Source organism: Cornus florida, unplaced genomic scaffold, assembly GCF_030987335.1.
Source record: "Cornus florida cultivar Cherokee Brave unplaced genomic scaffold, ASM3098733v1 CherokeeBrave_3.0.0_Hap2_Chr09, whole genome shotgun sequence".
Lineage (NCBI taxonomy): Eukaryota > Viridiplantae > Streptophyta > Magnoliopsida > Cornales > Cornaceae > Cornus > Cornus florida.
In genome coordinates this window covers 83,775,597-83,797,980 of record NW_026775579.1, presented here as the reverse complement: position 1 = coordinate 83,797,980, position 22,384 = coordinate 83,775,597, and the positions used below count along the sequence as shown (strand labels likewise).

Below are 22,384 nucleotides of genomic sequence, written 5' to 3'. Positions count from 1 at the left end.
AACTAATATATGTGACAGGAGAAGAGACGTGGACACAAAAATGGTCACACAGTCATACCATACAACAACATATTTTAGTGTGATCATTCAAAATTGTGACTATAATTACACAAGTACAATGATTAACTAGACAATTTAAGACGCCTTCTAAGTAATTTAGACAGGAAAAAACAAAAACCCTTATAAGAAGTGAATTACTCATGAAAGAGAGTAATTTAAATATTTAGGGCTGATTTAAGAGGTATTAAAAAAATCAGCAATATGATGGTACTGATAAACTAAGTACTTAAATTTTGCTATTTTCGAGCTCCCGCTCTCGAATTCACTTTCACTTTCGTTCCGCTCCCATTTTATATGACTTAGGACTGATAAGAAACAATAGAAAGAAAAACCGATAGTAAATAATTTACAAATCCGTATTTAAGGAAATATAAGACTCAAAACATTAAGATATAACTAGCATTTAAATTTATGTAGCTCAACAATCGCTAAACTTCACTGAAACAAACATGATCTAGCATTTTTCCATCCTATTTCTTGTGTTTTCATGAACATATAGAAAACAGTTGCATTTTTGGCTGAGACATTCATCAAACTTTTAAGAATTTGTACAACTTAAAAGAAGAAGTTGTAAAGAGAAAAACATTGTTTAAGAATTAAATTTTATTCAACAATTGTTTCCTTTGATTCCACTTTGTCATTTTACCTTGATGAAATTATTAACATTTTAACTTGAACAAAATTTAACAAAACATAGGTTGCAGGAAAAAAAATAAAGTGCTTTAATAATTTATACAAGGAGAAGTTATAAAATTTGTGGACTAACATGTGACAACGAAAAATATTAATATATGTGATAAATATTATTGTTGTTGTCATTGCTGTTATATATCACAATATTTTAAATATTTTAGTTTTTCCTACTTCTCATGAATTGATTTACAAAGAAGTTCATGTATTTTTATTAAATACAAGGAGACATTAGAATTTTTTCTCTCTCTCTCTTGAATTCATATAATAGATATTATAGTTTTGCTATAAAAAAAAAAATATTATAGTTGTGTATATATATACATGTAAATAAACAATGATATATTATTTAAAATTCTACTAACAATGAACTTATATATTTATTTTATAAGATTTCAACTTTCAAAAATAAGCTAAAAATGTCCGAATTAAAATTTTATGAGCTTTAAGGTGACACAACCTTGTATTTATTTCAGAATTCATAATTATTGGGACAATAAATAACTGTTTTGAAAATTTTTGGGGAGGGGCCGATTAAAAATTTATATGAATTTTAGAGGTCACAAATATAAAATAACAATTTTATTGGGGTATAATAAGAATTTGGAAAAATTTTGGGGGGATCATGGCCCATGCATGCCCCCCCTAGCTCCGCCTTGGCTAACTAAGTGTAATGGGTGGGCGCTTGTCCATTTACCCAAAAGATCAAATTGTTGGGTAGTGCTGCATACACACCCATTTATCACTTTCTCATCCGAATCTGACCACTTGAACTCGCAATGACCTCGTTGCGGTTGAACCACCCTGCATACCCAAGTTAGCTCACCCGGACGCTTGGTGTGGCACCAGATCAAAGACTAGGTCTGCCTTTAATACCATCTGTAATGGGTGGGCGCTTACCCATTTACCCAAAAGCTCAAGCTGTTGGGTAGTTTTGTATACCCAATCACACTAAAACACTTGCAGGACATGACTAGAAGCGTTCTGAAATATATATATATATATATATATATATAGTTCCGTTTAGTTGCTCCCTGGTGTGCAAGAAGCGTATACCTCAATTTCAGTCGTTGGATTTCATCCATTGACTGAAATTGAAAACAACTATATTAGTTGTTTCTGGTTTTTTAAGACTCCAAAACCATTAATTTGAGTGTTTTAAATAAAATTAAACACCTAATAATAAGGAGGTATTAATAATGAAAAAATTAAACAAATAATTCTACTAACATCGTTTGGATATAGAAGAGTGATAGAGAGTAGTGGAGTCTTTCTATTATGGAAAAAAAAAATCTAAGAATTATCTTATACCATCAGTTGTGCTGATAACTCCCAAAAAAAATTTATCTTCTTTCATTTTTAATATTAGCTAGGGAAAAAAAAAACCTCAACAATTGGAGAAACAAATTGATTATACGAGAATACGAACTAAAAAAAATGTCTCCCATGTGAAGCTATTCATAGTCATGTATCGAGAAAGGAGTATGTTGATTGAGATACTAAGTCAGCTGAAATATGAAAAAGAAACGTTTTGAACACTTTCAAAACACAACAGGTTTTGTAACTATTTTTTCCACAAGTGCCTGGCTCGTGTTTAAGAACCAAATAAATAGAATGTATATTTATATTTATGTGTATTCATGAATAAATAGAATGTATATTTATATTTATGTGTATTCATGTATATGCACGTATTTATAAATAAACGAATGTAGGTACACTATATATATGTATGTGTATATATATATATATATTTCGGTAAGTAAGCCTACAACTTAACTCTTACTGTTACATTTCCTATAAAACTGTATGTGTGTGTGTGTGTATATATATATATATATATTTCGGTAAGTAAGCCTACAACTTAACTCTTATCTATCTTATCTTATAGCCTAGTTGGATGTCCATAACGAAGTGCAAAAAGGAAATGCTACAATTGTAAATTGATTAATCGAGGGCTCTTAGAAAGCACAGATGCAGTTACGTGACGGAATCGAACACTTGTCGGATATGGTTTAAATACGTCTATGATATGATTAGTTAGAAGTATCAGAATATTTTATAGAGGAAGAAATTGTTCCTACCTGCAGGTCAGTCATCACCATCTAATTAATCTGTTTACAGAGTCCAAGTAATGAGAGACTAGGAGGGGTCGATGCCAAATTGGAGGTTCGAAGGAAAGTTCTAGAATTAATTTTTTTTAAAATAAATAGAAATTATACTGAATATATGGAGTGTAACTTTTGTAAAATTAAAAATATTAAATGAAGATATAGTGAGAATTGATTAAGTATGGAAACTATACAAATTGTGGGGAGAGAGAGAGAGAAATTAAATTGATTAAGTATATATACGTGTGTGTGTGTGTTTTTTTTTTATTTTTTATTTTTATTTACAGAGAGAGAGACAGAGAGTGAAATTGTGCGAGACTCTATACAAATTGGTAGGAGAAGGCAGACATGAAAGAGTAAAAAAGTTGGAGTTTCAGAGGGAGGGGTACTGTGGGAACTGGGCCAAAAAAATTTGGACCATTTTCTCGATTTGTGCATGTCATCCTTGCGCAGGGGCCATGCTAATCTTCTCTGTCAAGTTCCAATTTTAACGGATGTCCCAGAAGGGACAATAGTGTATTGTGAACAAGACGTATATTAAGCTCAAATACTGTGTTTCTTTAACCAATGGCAATGTGGGATGCACCTTAGCTCTTTGAAACAAGTGCTTTACAAAGCCTATTAGCCCCAGCTTAACTCTACGTAACTACGAGTAGCCATTTTGGAGGACAAGGATCCCACTAGACTGAATTCTGTTAGAAGCAACCCATTAATTCAAGATTCCTGTTTCTTGAACAATGTTCTGGATTCAAAAGTACTAATTTGTTCATAAATATTAGCCATGGCTTGTTAAATGCACAAATTTATATACACCAATCCAATTTAGATGAATATAAATATATATTGGCATATCAACTTAAAAGGAATAATGTCATAATCCTAGTTTGAACATTAATTGCAAAAATGTAATCACTAATTTGATTAGCAATGTTAGCAAGCGATAGATTGGTATGGATTTGTGTGTAAAATTAGTAATGTTAGACACCAATCAAATTTAAAATGTTATGTCACACCATTATATCAATAATGCAACACTTTTAATTTTTTTAAATTAAAGATTAGAATAAAATGTAAATTTGTTGCATACACTATTTAGGTATTACATCAACTTGATCGTAATTCGTAACATATTACTTGTAAGTGTTTTATTTTAGAAATAATTATGTTGCACGAGTTTACAATATTTTTGCTTTTAGATTGGACTTAATGGTCCAGTGGCACTGTAAATGACACCCAAATTCAAAGCTGAGTTGTGTGGGAATGGAAGCAATTACGTAAGCAGTTAACCTTTAACGATAACTTCAGTGTTCCTGTAGTCACAATTTCTCTCTCACAGAGAAGCTCTCTATAAATACCCTTCCTAGCACTTGCTCTGTAGTCTGAGGTTTATATACTATATACAGGAAATGGCGAGAGCGGGGAGGATGAAGTTAGGTTCACAAGGTCTAGAAGTATCAGCACAAGGTCTAGGCTGCATGGGCACGACCTTCTTCTACGGCCCTCCGAAGCCCGATTCTGACGTGATCACCCGATTCCAACTCCGACGTGATCGCCCTCATCCACCACACCATTAACTCCGGCGTCACCTTCCTCGACACCTCCGACTATTACCGTCCCTTCACCAAGGAAATCCTCATTGCCAAGTTACACACACACACACATATATATTCACTACTTGCGAAGTTCTATTTGCTCTGCTTACTAAAATCAATTAACACTGATATTTTATTTAGCTAATTAATTGGTCCAATTAATTTATGATTAGGCTCTGGAGGGAGGGTTTAGAGAGAGGGTTGAATTAGGAACGAGGTTCGGTAGCTTCTTTTCCAATGGCAAGGTGCATAGGTGCGCTGATAGGGCGTATGTTCGGGCTGCCTGTGAGGGCAGCTTGAAGCGGCTCGGCATCGATTGCATAGATCTCTATTACCAGCATCGCGTTGACATTACCGTCCCCATTGAAGTCACGGTACCTACTATTCTATTCGCTTTCTGCTTTGTGTTATTGTAATTTATGATAGATATAAGAAATTGAAAATAAACAAACCGTTTGTTTTCCAATTGTCCACGCACTGCTTGATAAATGTCAGCCAAATGCAACTGTTTTAAATATGTTCATCAAAACACAAGAAATAGGAAGAAAATATTAAAATCAATTCAAACAAATTGAGTGAAGTTTAGCATCTTTTTTACATGGTTGGTACAATGGGAGGAGAAAGAAACTAAAGATATGCTCTCATATGGTATGACCACCTTGTGTCCACTTCACTTATCATATTTGCATCTCTTTTCCGAACAAGTATCTACGCATTCCTAATCCGTTTTATGTCATGTACTCATGTTTATTCCCCAGATGAGAGAACTCAAGAAGTTGGTTGAAGAGGGTAAAATAAAGTATGTAGGTTATCCAAGGCTCCTGCTTCAACAATCAGAAGGGCAAATGCAGTTCATCCGACAACAGCTGTATAGTTGGAGTAGTCGTTATGGACAAGATATGCAGGGGAAAAGGTTATTCCTACTTGCAGGTAAGGCATTAGTGGTACTAATTGCTAACTTATATGTTAGGAAATAAGACAATTTTAAGCTCTAATTTTGTCCACCATAATTTGTCAGTGAACTTGGCATTGGGATTGTTGCATATAGTCCTCTAGGACAAGGATTCCTGTCTTCAGGTCCCAAGATAGTTGAGAAGTTGTCAAGTGGCAACATTGGTAAGGTTAATGCTTATGCAGTGCCTGCGTGTGAAGGAGTGGGACAATAGGCCTAAATTTGGTCCTTTTGATGCTGCGTGTTTGCAGTTCTTTCACACTGAAATATATATTTCATCTTTTGCAGCTTCTGCCAAAGTTCCAACCTGAGAATGTCGAGCATAACAAGAACTTGTTTGAGCAAGTAAATGCTATGGCAGAAAGCAAGGGATGCACACCAGCACAGCTCGCATTGGCCTGGGTCCATCACCAAGGAAATGATGTGCGTCCCATACCCGGCACCACCAAGATTGAAAACTTTAACCAAAACATTGGTGCTTTATCCGTGAAGCTAACGAAGGAAGAAATGGCAGAACTCAAAGCCATAGCTTCAGCTGATGCTGTTAAAGGTGATAGATTTGGGGGCATTTCAATCACTTGGAGCCTGGAGGGAATCAAACACTCTCCCATTGTCCTTGTGGAAAGGCGAATAAACACACGTCTCTGCCTCCTCTAGTTCCTTGAGGTCCAATGTTGTGATGATTTTGTATTGTTTTAGAACTTGTTGGCTTGTGTTCAAGAACATAATAAATAGAATAACTTCTGCAAGTAGGAATAACTTCTCACTCAGAATCTCGTCCATAATGACCACTTCAATTGTACGTCCTTCTGATTGTTGAAGCAGAGGCCTCGGATAAACCTACATATTTTATTTTACCCTCTTCAACTAGTTTCTTGAGTTCTCCCATCTGGCATAAACATCGGTACAAGGCATCAAAAGGGTTAGGGACCAGTGTTGACAAGTCTTATGGTTCGTGGTCTCGGCTGCTACCCGGAAAATAGGGAGGTTACGTTACCTATCCAAGAAGTTACCCTCAGCTACAGGGCCTCAGGAGAGAAATCATCACGCTCGATAAGATGCTTGTTCAAAAAAGAGATGTACATAAGGAAACATTCAAAAACTAATATATGTGAGAGGGGAAGAGACATGGACACAAGATGGTCATATCATACTACAGCATATCTCAAGTGTGATTACACAACTTTTAAAATAACCTCAAAATATACTTAACAGCTTCCTTGGGGTTGAAGGAGGGTCAACAGACTACAACTCAGTATGAAGATAAGAGATGTTTACCAAATGGTAAATTGGTAATTATGAATTAAAATCCATGGACAGAAGAGAAGAGAACCAGAGAATATTATGCTTACTAAACCAGACAGGATTTGACAATGAGTAAGAATAATGAAAAGAAGAAAAGAAATAAAACCCTTCTAAGAACTGAATTACTAATGAAAAAGCAATCTAAATATTTAGGACTGCTTTAACAGGTATTAAAAAAATCAGGTGATAAGAAACAATAGAAAGGAGAGCCAATAGTAAATAATTTACAAATCCGTATTTATGAAAACATACGAGACTCAAAACATTATTGACATATAAGTAGCATTTATATTTATGTAGCTCAACAACCGCTAAACTTCACTCTGTTTGTTTCAAATGGATTTAGTATTTTTCCTTCCTATTTCTTGTGTTTTGATAAACATATTCAAAACAGTTGAATTTTTGGCTGAGACATTCCATCAAGCAGTGCATGGACACTTGTAATACAATTCGAAAACAGACAATTTGTTGACTTTCATTTGCGTATTCTCAAATTCCTATATATATAGATCAACATGATGAGTGAAAGAAATGGAATATGATCCATCTTTATCATAAATTACAATAATATAAAAGTGAAAGAGAAGTGTTTTGTACCGTGACTTCGACGATGATGCTAGTGTCGACGCGATGCCGATAATAGTGATCTAAGAAATCAATGTCCAGCTGCTTCAAGCTGACCTCTCAGGTGGCCCACACATACGCCGGATCATAGCGAATTTAAATCTTGCTGTCGGAAAAGCTGCAACCGAACTTCGTTGAGAGCCTGATCACAAATTAATTCATCAATTAGGTAAAAAATAAGGGTTAATTACAGTAAGTTGATCTGCAATTGAAAGTGAAATTGTAAGTACCATGGCGATGAGGATTTTATTGATGAAGGTGACGCCGGAGTTAATGGCGGAGTCAGGCTTCATCCGCCTCACTCTCTCCATCTACCCTCAATATATCTTTATATAACCCTCTCTCTCTATATGTCGATATAGCGGCATTTATAGAGAAAGGGAGAGAGAGAGAGAGAGAGTGAAATAGGGGAAGCTGGCAGAGATGAAAGAGGATGTTGGAGTTGCGAATGGAGCTCCTCGGTAAGCTGCTGGTGAGACTCAAAGCGAACGAAAAGACACGTGGAAGAAAGGAGGGGTAGTGTAGGAAACTGATGAATTCGGAGGGTGTTTTGGTAAAAGCAGATGCAGAGTATGGGGCCAAAATGGTCAAGAAAAAAATTTGGACCATTTCTCGATTTGTGCGTGTCATCCTTGCGCAGGGGCCATGCTAATCTTCTCTGTATCGTTCCAATTTTATCGGATGTCCCCGAAGGGACGTTAGTGAGTTGTGAACAAAACATATATTAGGCGAAGACACTGTAGTTATTTAACCGATGTGGGACATCTTAACTCTTTTGAAACACGTGCCTTAGACAGCCTAGTTAACTCTACGTTAATAGCCTTCAAACTATTTTATTACCAATCTAGTAAGACTATATAGCCTTGTAGATATGATGATGCCCAATTGTCCAATCAGGTTCTAAGATGTCTGACAATAGTATTTTATTGTTTGTTTTTGTTTTTTTTTTTGTTTTAAACATCCAAATAATTTCTTGGTGTTAGAGTTTTAATATAGTTTTAAACATCAATTAAATTGAAAATGTAAAATATTTATATTGTTTTTGCGTTCTAGATTTACTGGTATTAAATCCCCAATATAATATTACTTCATGACTTTGTATTTTATTGTGTCCAATAAGGTGCTACAGAACTTATCATTTTGTGGAAATCTAATAAGGATCATTGGTACAATGTGATCAATTGATCTAATTAACCAAGGTAATAATTGCGTTATCAATTGCGCTCTATCTTAAGGGAGTTATCAATTGCGCTCTATCTTACGGGACCAGGATTACTTTCAGTTGCATGGTGAACTCATTTGCTCCATTTGAAATAAGTGGCTGAGAATGAGCCACATCAATTAAAAAAATTGGACAACTAATTTTTTACCACCCATTTATATATTGTACTTCATATATATATAAACTTTAAATATTATTTCTAAAATACGTTTTCTCTCTCTAAAAGTTACGACTGTCTTCCTTTCTCTCTCTCTAAAAGGGAAGAAAGAAATAGTATCAATGGCGGTCTGAGGCGAAGAAGAAGAAGTGAAGAACGATGGTAAGGGAAAGAAGGAGTGAAGAACGGCGGTCTGAGGTGAAGAAGAAGAAGTGAAGATCGAAGGTCAGAAACGAAGAAGAAGAAGTGAAGATCGAAGGTCTGAGGCGAAGAAGAAGGAAAAAAGGAAGGTCTGAGGGTTAGGGTTTGAATTTTGAATAAATGAATATGAAGAAAAAGGGGAAGGGAAAACGAAGAAGAAGGGAAGAAGGTCTAAAGGTAGGTTGGAAAAGTTGGGATAAGTTAGGATGCATCTTAGGAAAATGTTGGGATTCACCGTAGGAAAATGTTGGGATGCACCAGAACGGCGGTGAGGAGAAGAAGAAGAAGAAGTAAAGAACGACGGTCTAAGGCGACGAAGAAGGAAATAGTACCATTTTAAATGGGACACCACCTTAAGAAAATGTTGGAATTCACCTTAGAAAAATGTTGAAATACACTTTACAAATCAGTTGGGATATTTGTACGAAAATGTTGGAATGTACTCTAGGAAAATGTTGTGATGCACCACTTTACAAATACTTTAGGATATATGTTACGAAAATGTTGGGAAATTGTTGTGCTGTAGCAAATAAGGATAATTTGAGATACAGGTATAATTTTCAGATTTTATTTTCAAGGAAATCATCTTATTTCCATAAGAATGGCAGAAACAAAAAATATCATACCTCTTACTTCTATTTGGAGAAGTCTGATTTGACCTTCAATTTGGAAATAGAATTGCTTATTCTATTTCGAAATAAAGCCTGTTTCCGGCTTCTATTTAGAAAGAAATCAAAATCTATTTGGAAATAAATCAAATTCTAAACTAGGTTGATTGATATTTTGGGAGAGAAGAAGAGTAGCTGGGTTGCGGGATTTCAATCAAAATCTATTTGGAAAGAAATCAAATTCTAAACTAGGTTGATTGATATTTTGGGAGAGAAGAAACGCTGGGTGGCGGGATTTCAATTTTATTTCAAATGGGTTGCTGAAATGAAGAATGGAGGGAAGGAAGAAGAAATAAGGGAGGAAAGAAGAGTATATTTGAACAGTGTATACATATACATATATACAAAAATTCTGTATAAAGCAAATATAATTTTTTACCCACTATGGTAAGTACTATTCATTCACAAAAATGGAGCAAATGTTTGCACTATTTCACCGGAGGTGATTTTCATCCCTATCTTAAGAGCACCCGCAACTCAGCTAGAGAAAGTATCAATTTGCATTAAAGCGGCCCGACAGAAATAGAGTAGGTCCACAACAGCTAGCGGGCTGGCTCGCAAAAAAGCACGAGTCCAAGTTCAATCGGGATTTTTTTTTTTTTTTGTCTTTTCCTTTGTCAAAATGCCATCGTTTGTAGCAAAGATTTTTTTAAAAAATAATAATAATAATAATAATAATAATAATCTAACATTCGAAAACAAATCAGCAAATTTTCTGGGTGCATAATTAACATCGAAATGAATTGCCCCAGTGACTTCAGCACTGATAATATGGTGAGTTATTTATTGTTATAAATATAACTTGTAAATATTTTAAATATTCGGTTTTTAATTTATTCTTAAATTTTTTGTGTAGATGACAGAAGCTAAAGAGGTATTTCGTAGTCAAACAGGTGCTGAATTTGAGTTAGAAAATTGGCATATCATGAAGCATAACATCAATCCTAGCTTTTAATCCATATAATGGATTATGTATCATTTAAAGTTGTGTAATATTAATCCTAAATTTTTTAATCCGTATAATGGATAATGTATTGTTTAAAATTATAATATTAGCCGTATATTTTTTAATTCATATAATGGATAATGTAATGTTTAAAGTTATAATATTAATCCTATTTTTTAATCCATATAGTGAGTGTTCATTATATAAGATAAAAAAATATAGCCGTTAGAAAAAAGTTCAAAAAAAAAAAATTTTTTTTTTTTTGGAAAGCGTAAATTCGGAGAACCTAATGGAGTGCCTGTTTTTAGAGACCGAAAGTTGTTGACGTGGCTCTTAAGATTGCAGACGTGACTCTTGAAAAAGCTGAAATAGTATTTTTAGAGAGCTAAAATCCGGAGAGGCTAGTGCAAATACTCTTACCGTAGTAAAATTTTCATTCTATAATTATAAACGGATTAATCTAAGTGCTCAAACCAACTACTACTACTACTGCGAAAAAAAAAAATTCGATTTTTTATTACATATATGAGATGTGCAAAAGGGAACAGATGGTAGTGCATGTTTATATTCATAATTCAGCTGAAGCATAGATGGGTTGGGTCACATGTGGTTTCTTAATGAATGTTATCAAGGCACAACTTATGTTCTAAAAGGAGAGTAAAATACAATGGTTCTAATTTTTAAGATAAATGACCCAAATTTGTACTATAATGGTATGGAGGAGGCTAAAAAATGACCCAAAATCTCTCTTTTCATATGTGGTTTATGTTCCTTTCATAAAAAAAAATTCTTTGAAACCAAACATAAAAAGATTTTACTTTTCACATTAACTAATTTGACAATGAAACTAAAATTAATTATGGTTACATCGACAGACTATGAGCTCGATAATTCTTCCTCATGGAAGCAATTAGGTTGAGTTCCAACAGAGTAGTGTGCTTTTGTAGTGTGAGCATTTGCTTGTTTCCATACTTTGGTCTTATGTTTATTACCTACTTTTTGAAAAATAGAAAGGTAGTAGATTATGGAGTGTTCTAAGAGACCCGACACCCCATACAAAAAAAATAAAAGTCTGCTCCAACACTTAGGAGGACACATGCTTCACCCAGTAACAGCAGTTTCAACTTTCAACAAGTGTTCTAGGGATGTGGAGGAAGAAATTGTTCCTACCTGCAGCTGTGTCATCTTTTGCTAATTAATCTGTTTATAGAGTGCCAAGTAGTATGAGACTGTAGAAGAAGTCAATGCCAAATCGGAGGTTTGGAGGGAAGTTTTCGAATTAAAAAGGTTTAAGATAAGCAAAAATAAAACTGAATATATGGATTTTAACTTTGGTAAATATAGAAATACAAATGAGGATATAGTGAATTGAGGATCAAGAGGTACAAAAAAGTTAACATTGTCTTTAGTTAGACTCACGCATAGGCACATATGTATTCTAGATATTTGTTCTTTCAACAAAAGCTAGGCACTTAAAGAAATTACACCATCTCTGAACACCATGATAAAACACTACAAACTCACAACAACAATGGTCCTCGAGGAATTAAGGGAGGCAGGCTCGCGTGTTTATTCATCTTTCCAGGAGGACAATGGGGGAGTGTTTGATTCCTTCCAAGAGATTATAATGCCCCCAAATCTTTCACCTTTAACAGCATCAGCAATAGTTTCGAGTTCAGCCATTTCTTCCTTTGTTAGCTGCACGGATAAAGCACCAATGCTTTGTTTAGAGTTTTGGATCTTGGTAGTGCCAGGTATGGGGCACACGTCATTTCCTTGGTGATGGACCCAGGCCAATGCGAGCTGTGATGGAGTGCATCCCTTGCTTGCTGCCATAGCATTTACCCGCTCAAATAAGTTTTTGTTATGCTCCACATTCTCAGGTTGGAACTTTGGTAGATGCTGCAAAAGATGAAATATATACTTCAGTGTAAACGAACTTCAAACACACAGCACCAAAAGGGCCTACTTTAGGTAAGTTGTCCGACTTCTTAACATGTAGGCACGACGTAAGCATGTCACACGAAATTTTTTAATACGGCTACTTTTTCAACCACTTGAAAATTTTTTTATTATATATTTGAATAGAATACTTCTTTTAATACATTTAAATTAATATATTTTTTACAATAAAAATAAATTACATATAAAAAGAAATAGTAAAGAAAAAAACCAAAACACAAAAAAACAAAAAAACAAAAAAAAAAAAAAAAAAAAGGAAAAAGAGCCCAGCAGTTGTGGGCCAAAGAAAAAAAAAAAAAAAAAAAAAAACAAAAAAAGAAAAAGAAAAAAAGAGCCGTTCTGCAGTGTTTGTTTGGCTCGCAATGCTATTGTTAACAGTAGCGATGTACTTTGCTATCCTCCTCCTGGGTCCCACAAATTGCTAGCATTATACCAATTCAAAGGCTAGCAATACTGACTCATTTGCTAGCAAAAAGCTATCCATACCGGTTGCTCTAATATATATATATATGTAACATCCAAACAATCATTGCTGTTAGAAGTATAATATTATATCTTTTGCATCAATTAAATTGAAAATGGAACACATCATATTATTATTGCACGATGTATTTTATTATGTAATAATATAGAGTAACATATTTAAAAAATGATATACTGGTCTACTTACTCGTGAGTAGAAAGTTCATGCTTACCCTGATGTGGTGTACAAGTAATGTGATAAGTTTTCATAAAATAGAAAATAATAAAAATAAATAAATAAAAAATTAAATACTTACCGGGTCAACCCAAAAGGATGCAAATCAAATCATGATCTAACTCTCTCCCTCTCTTTTTTCTCTCTCAAACTACTCCCTAAAACCCTAATCTACTAATACTGAAAGTTTTGACTTTTATCTTTTATGATTTAATGTGCAATCCTTATATATACTTATCAATTGTTTTTATCTAAAGTATACCCAATTACATAAAATCTAGTTCACATGGTTGATACATGATTTATTGATTACATGATAGATTGTTATTACTTATTTCGTCTTCTTTTTCTTTTGGCAGAAAACAAATATCTATATATCATTACATTTATAGTTATTCTTTCTATTCATCATCCAGAACTTTATTGGTATCTTGTAATATTATTTTATTTAAGTTATTCTTTTTATTCATCATCTAGAACTTTGTTTGTATCTTGTAATATTATATCATTTAAAAAATTAGCTTAAAATATTTTTTCTCGACAAAATCTCATTCTCATTCACTCTCTGAACATAAAGAGTAGTGTGAGAGAGGGGGGGAGAAAAAGTTAGATTTGGATCATATTGGGTTTAATCCGAATAACCTCTCAAAACTATTAATATTTATTATTTTCTATTTTAGAGAAGAAAGTATGAACTTCCTGCTCACCGATAAGTAAGCAAATATTGTCCTTTAAAAAATACATGTGACAGTAACCTATTGTGTGATGAAATTTAAATAAGGCTTAGCGATATAAAGTCATCAATAATTGATCAAATTAATTATTAACCACTATAACCTCATCATGAAAAACTCTCTCTCTCTTCTACAATTGTAAATTGATTAATCAAGTCCAACCATGATTAACACTTTGTAAGTTAAGTTCCTTCTTTAGGATCTCAATTTATGTTACTTTTCATAAAATTCATAAAACCAAACGTAGAAACAAATTAGTTTTCCCACTAATTGATTTGACAATGAAACAAAAATTAGGTACTAGTTTTGCTTTGCTACATCGACTGACCATGAACTCGAGAATTCTTCCTCACGGAAGCAATTAGGTTGAATTCAGCCTCGAGGTGTAAATTACACCAACAAAGTACTCTGCTTTTGTAGGGTGAGCATTTGATGTAGTATATATTTGGCAACTGTTTTCGTTTTCATTTTCATTTTTGTTTATTACAACAAACCCTCACTAAGATGCTTGTTCATAAAAGGGAGTAAGGAAAAATTCAAAACTAATACATGTGACAGGAGAAGAGACGTGGACACAAAAATGGTCATGCAGTCATACCATACAACAACATATTTTAGTGTGATCATTCAAAATTGTGACTATAATTACACAAGTACAATGACTAACTAGACAATTTTAGAGGCCTTCTAAGTAATTTAGACAAGGAAAAACCAAAAACCCTTCTAACAAGTGAATTACTCATGAAAGAGAGTAATTTCAATATTTAGGGCTGATTTAAGAGGTATTAAAAAAAATCAGCAATATGATGGTATTGATAAACTAAGTACTTAAATTTTGCTATTTTCGAGCTCCCGCTCTCGAATCCACTTTCACTTTCGTTCCGCTCCCATTTTATATGACTTATGACTGATAAGAAACAATAGAAAGAAAAACCGATAGTAAATAATTTACAAATCCGTATTTAAGGAAATATAAGACTCAAAACATTAAGATATAACTAGCATTTAAATTTATGTAGCTCAACAACCGCTAAACTTCACTGAAACAAACATGATCTAGCATTTTTCCTTCCTATTTCTTGTGTTTTCATGAACATATAGAAAACAGTTGCATTTTTGGCTGAGACATTCATCAAACTTTTAAGAATTTGTACAACTTAAAAGAAGTTGTAAAGAGAAAAAAATTGTTTAAGAATTAAATTTTATTCAACAATTGTTTACTTTGATTCCACTTTGTCATTTTACCTTGATGAAATTATTAGCATTTTTACTTAAACAAAATTTAACAAAACATAGGTAGCAAGAAAAAAAAATAAAGAAGTGCTTTAATAATTTATACAAGAAGTTATAAAATTTGTGGTCTAACATGTGACAACTAAAAATATTAATATATGTGATAAATATTATTGTTGTTGTCATTACTGTTATATATCACAATATTTTAAATTTTTTAGTTTTTACTACTTCTCATGAATTGATTTACAAAGAAGTTCATTTAATTTTATTAAATACAAGGAGACATTAGAATTTTTTTTCTCTCTCTTGAATTCATATAATAGATATTATAGTTTTGCTATATATATATATATATATATATATATATATATATATTATAGTTGTGTATATATATACATGTAAATAAACAATGATATATTATTTAAAATTCTACTAACAATGAACTTATATATTTATTTTATAAGATTTCAACTTTCAAAAGTAAGCTAAAAATGTCCGAATTAAAATTTTATATGAGCTTTAAGGTGACACAACCTTGTATTTATTTTAGAATTCATAATTATTGGGACAATAAATAACTGTTTTGAAAAATTTTGGGGAGGGGCCGATCAAAAATTTATATGAATTATAGAGGTCACAAATATAACATAACAATTTTATTGGGGTATAATAAGAATTTGGAAAAATTTTAGGGGGGGCCATGGCCCATGCATGCCTCCCTAGCTCCACCTTGGCTAGCTAAGTGTAACGGGTGGGCGCCTACTCATTTATCCAAAAGCTCAAGTTGTTGGGTAGTACTACATACACATCCATTTATCATTCTCTCATCCGGATCTGACCACCTGAACTCGTGATGCCCTCGTTGCGGTCGGACCACCCTGCCTACCCGGGGTGGCTCACCCAGACGCTTCGTGTAGCACCAGATCAAGAGCTAGGTCTGACTCTGATACTAACTGTAATGGGTGGGCGCTTACCCATTTACCTAAAAGCTCAAGCTGTTGAGTAATTTTCTATACCCACCCATTTATACCCATTTACACTAAAACACTTGCGGGACATGACTAGAAGCGTTCTAATATATATATATATATATATATATAATTTCGTTCAGTTTCTCCCTGGTGTGCAGGGAGCAATATATGCGACTTCAATTTCAGTCGTTAGATTTCAATAGAAAACAATTATATTAGTTATTTCTGATTTTTTAAGATTCTAAAACCACTTAATTTGAGTATTTTAAATAAAATTAAACAAACCTTATAATAAGAAGGTATTAATAATGAAAAAATTAAACAAATAATTCCACTAACATTGTTTAGATGTATAAGAGTGATAGAGAGTAGTGGAGTCTTTCTATTACGGGAAAAAAAATCTAAGAATTATCTTATACCATCAGTTATGATGATAACTCCCAAAAAAATTTTATCTTCTTTCATTTTTAATATTAGCTAGGGAAAAAAAAGAAAAAAAAAAACCTCAACAATTGGAGAAACAAATTGATTACACGAGGATACTAACTAAAAAAAAATGTCTCCTATGTGAAGCTATTCATAATCATGTATCGAAAAAGAAGTATGTTGAGTGAGATACTAACCTCTGCGAGAAATTTACTCGATATATGACACGGCTAAGTCAGCTGAAAGACGAAAAAGAAACGTTTTGAACACTTTCAAAACACAACAGGTTTTGTAACTATTTTTTCCCCAAGTGCCTGGCTTGTGTTTAAGAACCGAATAAATAGAATGTATATGTATATTTATGTGTATTCATGTATATGCACATATTTATAAATAAACAAATGTAGGTACACTATATATATATATATATTTCGGTAAGTAAGCCTAAAACTTAACTCTTACTGTTACATTTCCTATAAAACTGTTCAATTTCATAACATTATAACTCTTATCTATCTTATATTAGCCTTGTTGGATGTCCATAACGAAGTGCAAAAAGGAATGCTCACGGTTTAAATATGTCTCTGATACGATTAGTTAGAAATATCTGAATATTGTATAGAGGAAGAAATTGTTCCTACCTGCAGGTCAGTCATCTCCAGCTAATTAATCTGTTCACGGAGTCCTAAGTAATGAGAGACTAGGAGGGGCCGATGCCAAATTGGAGGTTCGAAGGAAAGTTCTAGAATTAATTTTTTTTTTTAAATAAATAGAAATTATACTGAATATATGGAGTGTAACTTTTGTAAAATTAAAAATATAAAATGAAGATATAGTGAGAATTGATTAAGTATGGAAACTATACAAATTGTGGGGAGAGAGAAATTAAATTGATTAAGTATATATATATATGTATATATATATATATAATTTTTTTTTTTTTTTTTTTTTTAAACCGAGAGAGAGAGAGAAGGACGGTGAAATTGTGCGAGACTCCATACAAATTGGTAGGAGAAGGCAGACATGAAAGAGTAAAAAAGTTGGAGTTTCAGAGGGAGGTCCACGGTAAGCTTCTGGTGGAGACTCAAAGTGAATGAAAAGACGCGTGGAAGAAAGGAAGGGGTACTGTAGGAAACTGAAGAATTACGAGGGTGTTTTGGTAAAAGCAGATGCAGCAGTTGAGGGCAAAATGGGCAAAAAAGATTTGGATCATTTTCTCGATTTGTGCGTGTCATCCTTGTGCAGGGGCCATGCTAATCTTCTCTGTCAAGTTCCAATTTTAATGGATGTCCCTTCTGGGACAATAGTGGATTGTGAACAAGACGTATATTAAGCTCAAATACTCTGTTTCTTTAACCAATGTGGGATGCACCTTAGCTCTTTGAAACAAGTGCTATACAAAACCTATTAGCCTACAGCTTAACTCTACGTAACTACGAGTAGCCATTTTGGAGGACAAGGATCCCACTAGACTGAATTCTGTTAGAAGCAACCCATTAATTCAAGATTCCTGTTTCTTGAACAATGTTATGGATTCAAAAGAACTAATTTGTTCATAAATATTAGCCATGGCTGATGAATATAAATATATATTGGCATATCAACTTAAAAGGAATAATGTCATAATCCTAGTTTGAACATTAATTGCAAAAATGTAATCACTAATTTGATTAGCAATGTTAGCGAGCGATAGATTGGAATGGATTTGTGTGTAAAATCAGTAATGTTAGACACCAATCAAATTTAAAATGTTATGTCACACCATTATATCAATAATGCAACACTTTTAATTTCTTTAAATTAAAGATTGGAATAAAATGTAAAAAAAAGTGTTTATTTTAGAAATAATTATGTTGCACGAGTTTACATTATTTTTACTTTTTTTTTTTTTTTTTTTTTGAAAGTTAAAGCAACCAACATATATGGTATGGGATGGGGACTACTCGAACTTGGGCCATTCGACCATAACCACCAAAACCCTACCAACTAGGCTATCACACCAGAAATTGGACTTAATGGTCCAGTGGCACTGTAAATGACACCCAAATTCAAAGGTGAGTTGTGTGGGAACGGAAGCAATTGCGTAAGCAGTTTAACCTTTAACGACAACTTCAGTGTTCCTGTAGTCACAATTTCTCTCTCAAAGAGAATCTCTCTATAAATACCCTACCTAGCACTTGCTCTGTAGTCTCAGGTTTATATACTATATACAGGAAATGGCGAGAGCGGGGAGGATGAAGTTAGGTTCACAAGGTCTAGAAGTATCAGCACAAGGTCTAGGCTGCATGGGCATGTTCTCCTTCTACGGCCCTCCGAAGCCCGATTCCGACATGATCGCCCTCATCCACCACACCATTAACTCCGGCGTCACCTTCCTCGACACCTCCGACTATTACGGTCCCTTCACCAAGGAAATCCTCATTGCCAAGTTACACACACACACACACACACACATATATATTCACTACTTGCCAAGTTCTATTTGCTCTGCTTACTAAAATCAATTAACACTGATATTTTATTTAGCTAATTAATTGGTCGAATTAATTTATGATTAGGCTCTGAAGGGAGGGTTTAGAGAGAGGGTTGAATTAGGAACGAAGTTCGGTAGCTTCTTTTCCAATGGCAAGGTGCATAGGCCCGGTGATCCGGCATATGTTCGGGCTGCCTGTGAGGGCAGCTTGAAGCGGCATGACATCGATTGCATAGATCTCTATTACCAGCATCGCGTTGACATTACCGTCCCCATTGAAGTCACGGTACCTACTATTCTATTCGCTTTCTGCTTTGTGTTATTGTAATTTATGATAGATATAAGAAATTGAAAATCAACAAACTGTTTGTTTTCCAATTGTCCACGCACTGCTTGATAAATGTCAGCCAAATGCAACTGTTTTAAATATGTTCATCAAAACACAAGAAATAGGAAGAAAATATTAAAATCAATTCAAACAAATTGAGTGAAGTTTAGCATCTTTTTTACATGGTTGGTACAATAGGAGGAGAAAGAAACTAAAGATATGCTCTCATATGGTATGACCACCTTGTGTCCACTTCACTTAACTATCATATTTGCATCTCTTTTCCGAACAAGTATCTACGCATTCCTAATCCGTTTTATGTCATGTACTCATGTTTATTCCCCAGATGAGAGAACTCAAGAAGTTGGTTGAAGAGGGTAAAATAAAGTATGTAGGTTATCCAAGGCTCCTGCTTCAACAATCAGAACGGCAAATGCAGTTCATCCGACAACAGCTGTATAGTTGGAGTAGTCGTTATGGACAAGATATGCAGGGGAAAAGGTTATTCCTACTTGCAGGTAAGGCATTAGTGGTACTAATTGCTAACTTATATGTTAGGAAATAAGACAATTTTAAGCTCTAATTTTGTCCACCATAATTTGTCAGTGAACTTGGCATTGGGATTGTTGCATATAGTCCTCTAGGACAAGGATTCCTGTCTTCAGGTCCCAAGATAGTTGAGAAGTTGTCAAGTGGCAACATTGGTAAGGTTAATGCTTATGCAGTGCCTGCGTGTGAAGGAGTGGGACAATAGGCCTAAATTTGGTCCTTTTGATGCTGCGTGTTTGCAGTTCTTTCACACTGAAATATATATTTCATCTTTTGCAGCTTCTGCCAAAGTTCCAACCTGAGAATGTCGAGCATAACTAGAACTTGTTTGAGCAAGTAAATGCTATGGCAGAAAGCAAGGGATGCACACCAGCACAGCTCGCATTGGCCTGGGTCCATCACCAAGGAAATGATGTGCATCCCATACCCGGCACCACCAAGATTGAAAACTTTAACCAAAACATTGGTGCTTTATCCGTGAAGCTAACGGAGGAAGAAATGGCAGAACTCGAAGCCATAGCTTCAGCTGATGCTGTTAAAGGTGATAGATTTGGGGGCATTTCAATCACTTGGAGCCTGGAGGGAATCAAACACTCTCCCATTGTCCTTGTGGAAAGGCGAATAAACACACGCCTCTGCCTCCTCTAGTTCCTTGAGGTCCAATGTTGTGATGATTTTGTATTGTTTTAGAACTTGTTGGCTTGTGTTCAAGAACATAATAAATAGAATAACTTCTGCAAGTAGGAATAACTTCTTACTCAGAATCTCTTGTCCATAATGACCACTTCAACTGTACGTCCTTCTGATTGTTGAAGCAGAGGCCTCGGATAAACCTACATATTTTATTTCACCCTCTTCAACTAGTTTCTTGAGTTCTCCCATCTGGCATAAACATCGGTACAAGGCATCAAAAGGGTTAGGGACCAGTGCTGACAAGTCTTATGGTTCGTGGTCTCGGCTGCTACCCGGAAAATAGGGAGGTTACGTTACCTATCCAAGAAGTTACCCTCAGCTACAGGGCCTCAGGAGAGAAATCATCACGCCCGATAAGATGCTTGTTCAAAAAAGAGATGTACATAAGGAAACATTCAAAAACTAATATACGTGACAGGGGAAGAGACATGGACACAAGATGGTCATATCATACTACAGCATATCTCAAGTGTGATTACACAACTTTTAAAATAACCTCAAAATATACTTAACAGCTTCCTTGGGGTTGAAGGAGGGGTCAACAGCCTACAACTCTGTATGAAGATAAGGGATGTTTACCAAATGGTAAATTGGTAATTATGCATTAAAATCCATGGACAGAACAGAAGAGAACCAGAGAATATTATGCTTACTAAACCAGACAGGATTTGACAATGAGTAGGAATAATGAAAAGAAGAAAAGAAATAAAACCCTTCTAAGAACTGAATTATTAATGAAAAAGTAATCTAAATATTTAGGACTGCTTTAAGAGGTATTAAAAAAATCAGGTGATAAGAAAAAAGAGAAAGGAGAGTCAATAGTAAATAATTTACAAATCCGTATTTATGAAAACATACGAGACTCAAAACATTATTGAGATATAAGTAGCATTTATATTTATGTAGCTCAACAACCGCTAAACTTCACTCTGTTTGTTTCAAATGGATTTAGTATTTTTCCTCCCTATTTCTTGTGTTTTGATAAACATATTCAAAACAGTTGCATTTTTGGCTGAGACATTCCATCAAGCAGTGCATGGACACTTGTAATACAATTCGAAAACACACAATTTGTTGACTTTCATTTGCGTATTCTCAAATTCCTATATATATAGATCAACATGTTGAGTGAAAGAAATGGAATATGATCCATCTTTATCATAAATTACAATAATATAAAAGTGAAAGAGAAGTGTTTTGTACCGTGACTTCGATGATGATGCTAGTGTCGACGCGATGCCGATAATAGTGATCTAAGAAATTAATGTCGAGCTGCTTCAAGCTGACCTCGCAGGTGGCCCACACATACGCCGGATCATAGCGAATTTAAATCTCGTCGGAAAAGCTGCAACCGAACTTCGTTGAGAGCCTGATCACAAATTAATTCGTCAATTAGGTAAAAAATTAGGGTTAATTACAATAAGTTGATCTGCAATTGAAAGTGAAATTGTAAGTACCATGGCGATGAGGATTTTATTGATGAAGGTGACGCCGGAGTTAATGGCGGAGTCAGGCTTCATCCTCCTCACTCTCTCCATCTACCCTCAATATAGCTATATATAACCCTCTCTCTCTATATGTCGATATAGCGGCATTTATAGAGAAAGGGAGAGAGAGAGAGAGAGAGAGAGTGAAATAGGGGAAGCTGGCAGAGATGAAAGAGGATGTTGGAGTTGCGAATGGAGCTCCTCGGTAAGCTGCTGGTGAGACTCAAAGCGAACGAAAAGACACGTGGAAGAAAGGAGGGGTAGTGTAGGAAACTGATGAATTCGGAGGGTGTTTTGGTA

The 22,384-nt window shown here is 34.3% G+C and overlaps 2 long non-coding RNA genes and 3 other non-coding genes across 5 annotated transcripts; all 5 read right to left on the bottom strand.

The window, feature by feature from the left end:
• Positions 1-3,267: 3,267 nt before the first annotated feature.
• On the bottom strand, positions 3,268-3,371 carry LOC132275520 (U6 spliceosomal RNA). The gene has a single exon (XR_009470659.1). It is a non-coding gene; the product is annotated as a U6 spliceosomal RNA (small nuclear RNA).
• Positions 3,372-4,991: 1,620 nt separating this feature from the next.
• Positions 4,992-8,035, bottom strand: LOC132274747 (uncharacterized). The gene is made up of 2 exons (XR_009470498.1): positions 7,565-8,035; positions 4,992-7,476 (listed from the first exon to the last, which is right to left on the bottom strand). It is a non-coding gene; the product is annotated as an uncharacterized LOC132274747 (long non-coding RNA).
• On the bottom strand, positions 7,929-8,031 carry LOC132275509 (U6 spliceosomal RNA). Its single transcript, XR_009470649.1, has one exon. It is a non-coding gene; the product is annotated as a U6 spliceosomal RNA (small nuclear RNA).
• A 4,254-nt stretch (positions 8,036-12,289) lies between the features above and the next one.
• Positions 12,290-22,314, bottom strand: LOC132274745 (uncharacterized). The gene is made up of 3 exons (XR_009470496.1): positions 22,055-22,314; positions 21,801-21,966; positions 12,290-12,430 (listed from the first exon to the last, which is right to left on the bottom strand). It is a non-coding gene; the product is annotated as an uncharacterized LOC132274745 (long non-coding RNA).
• LOC132275522 (U6 spliceosomal RNA) lies at positions 17,753-17,856 on the bottom strand. Its single transcript, XR_009470661.1, has one exon. It is a non-coding gene; the product is annotated as a U6 spliceosomal RNA (small nuclear RNA).
• Positions 22,315-22,384: the final 70 nt, after the last annotated feature.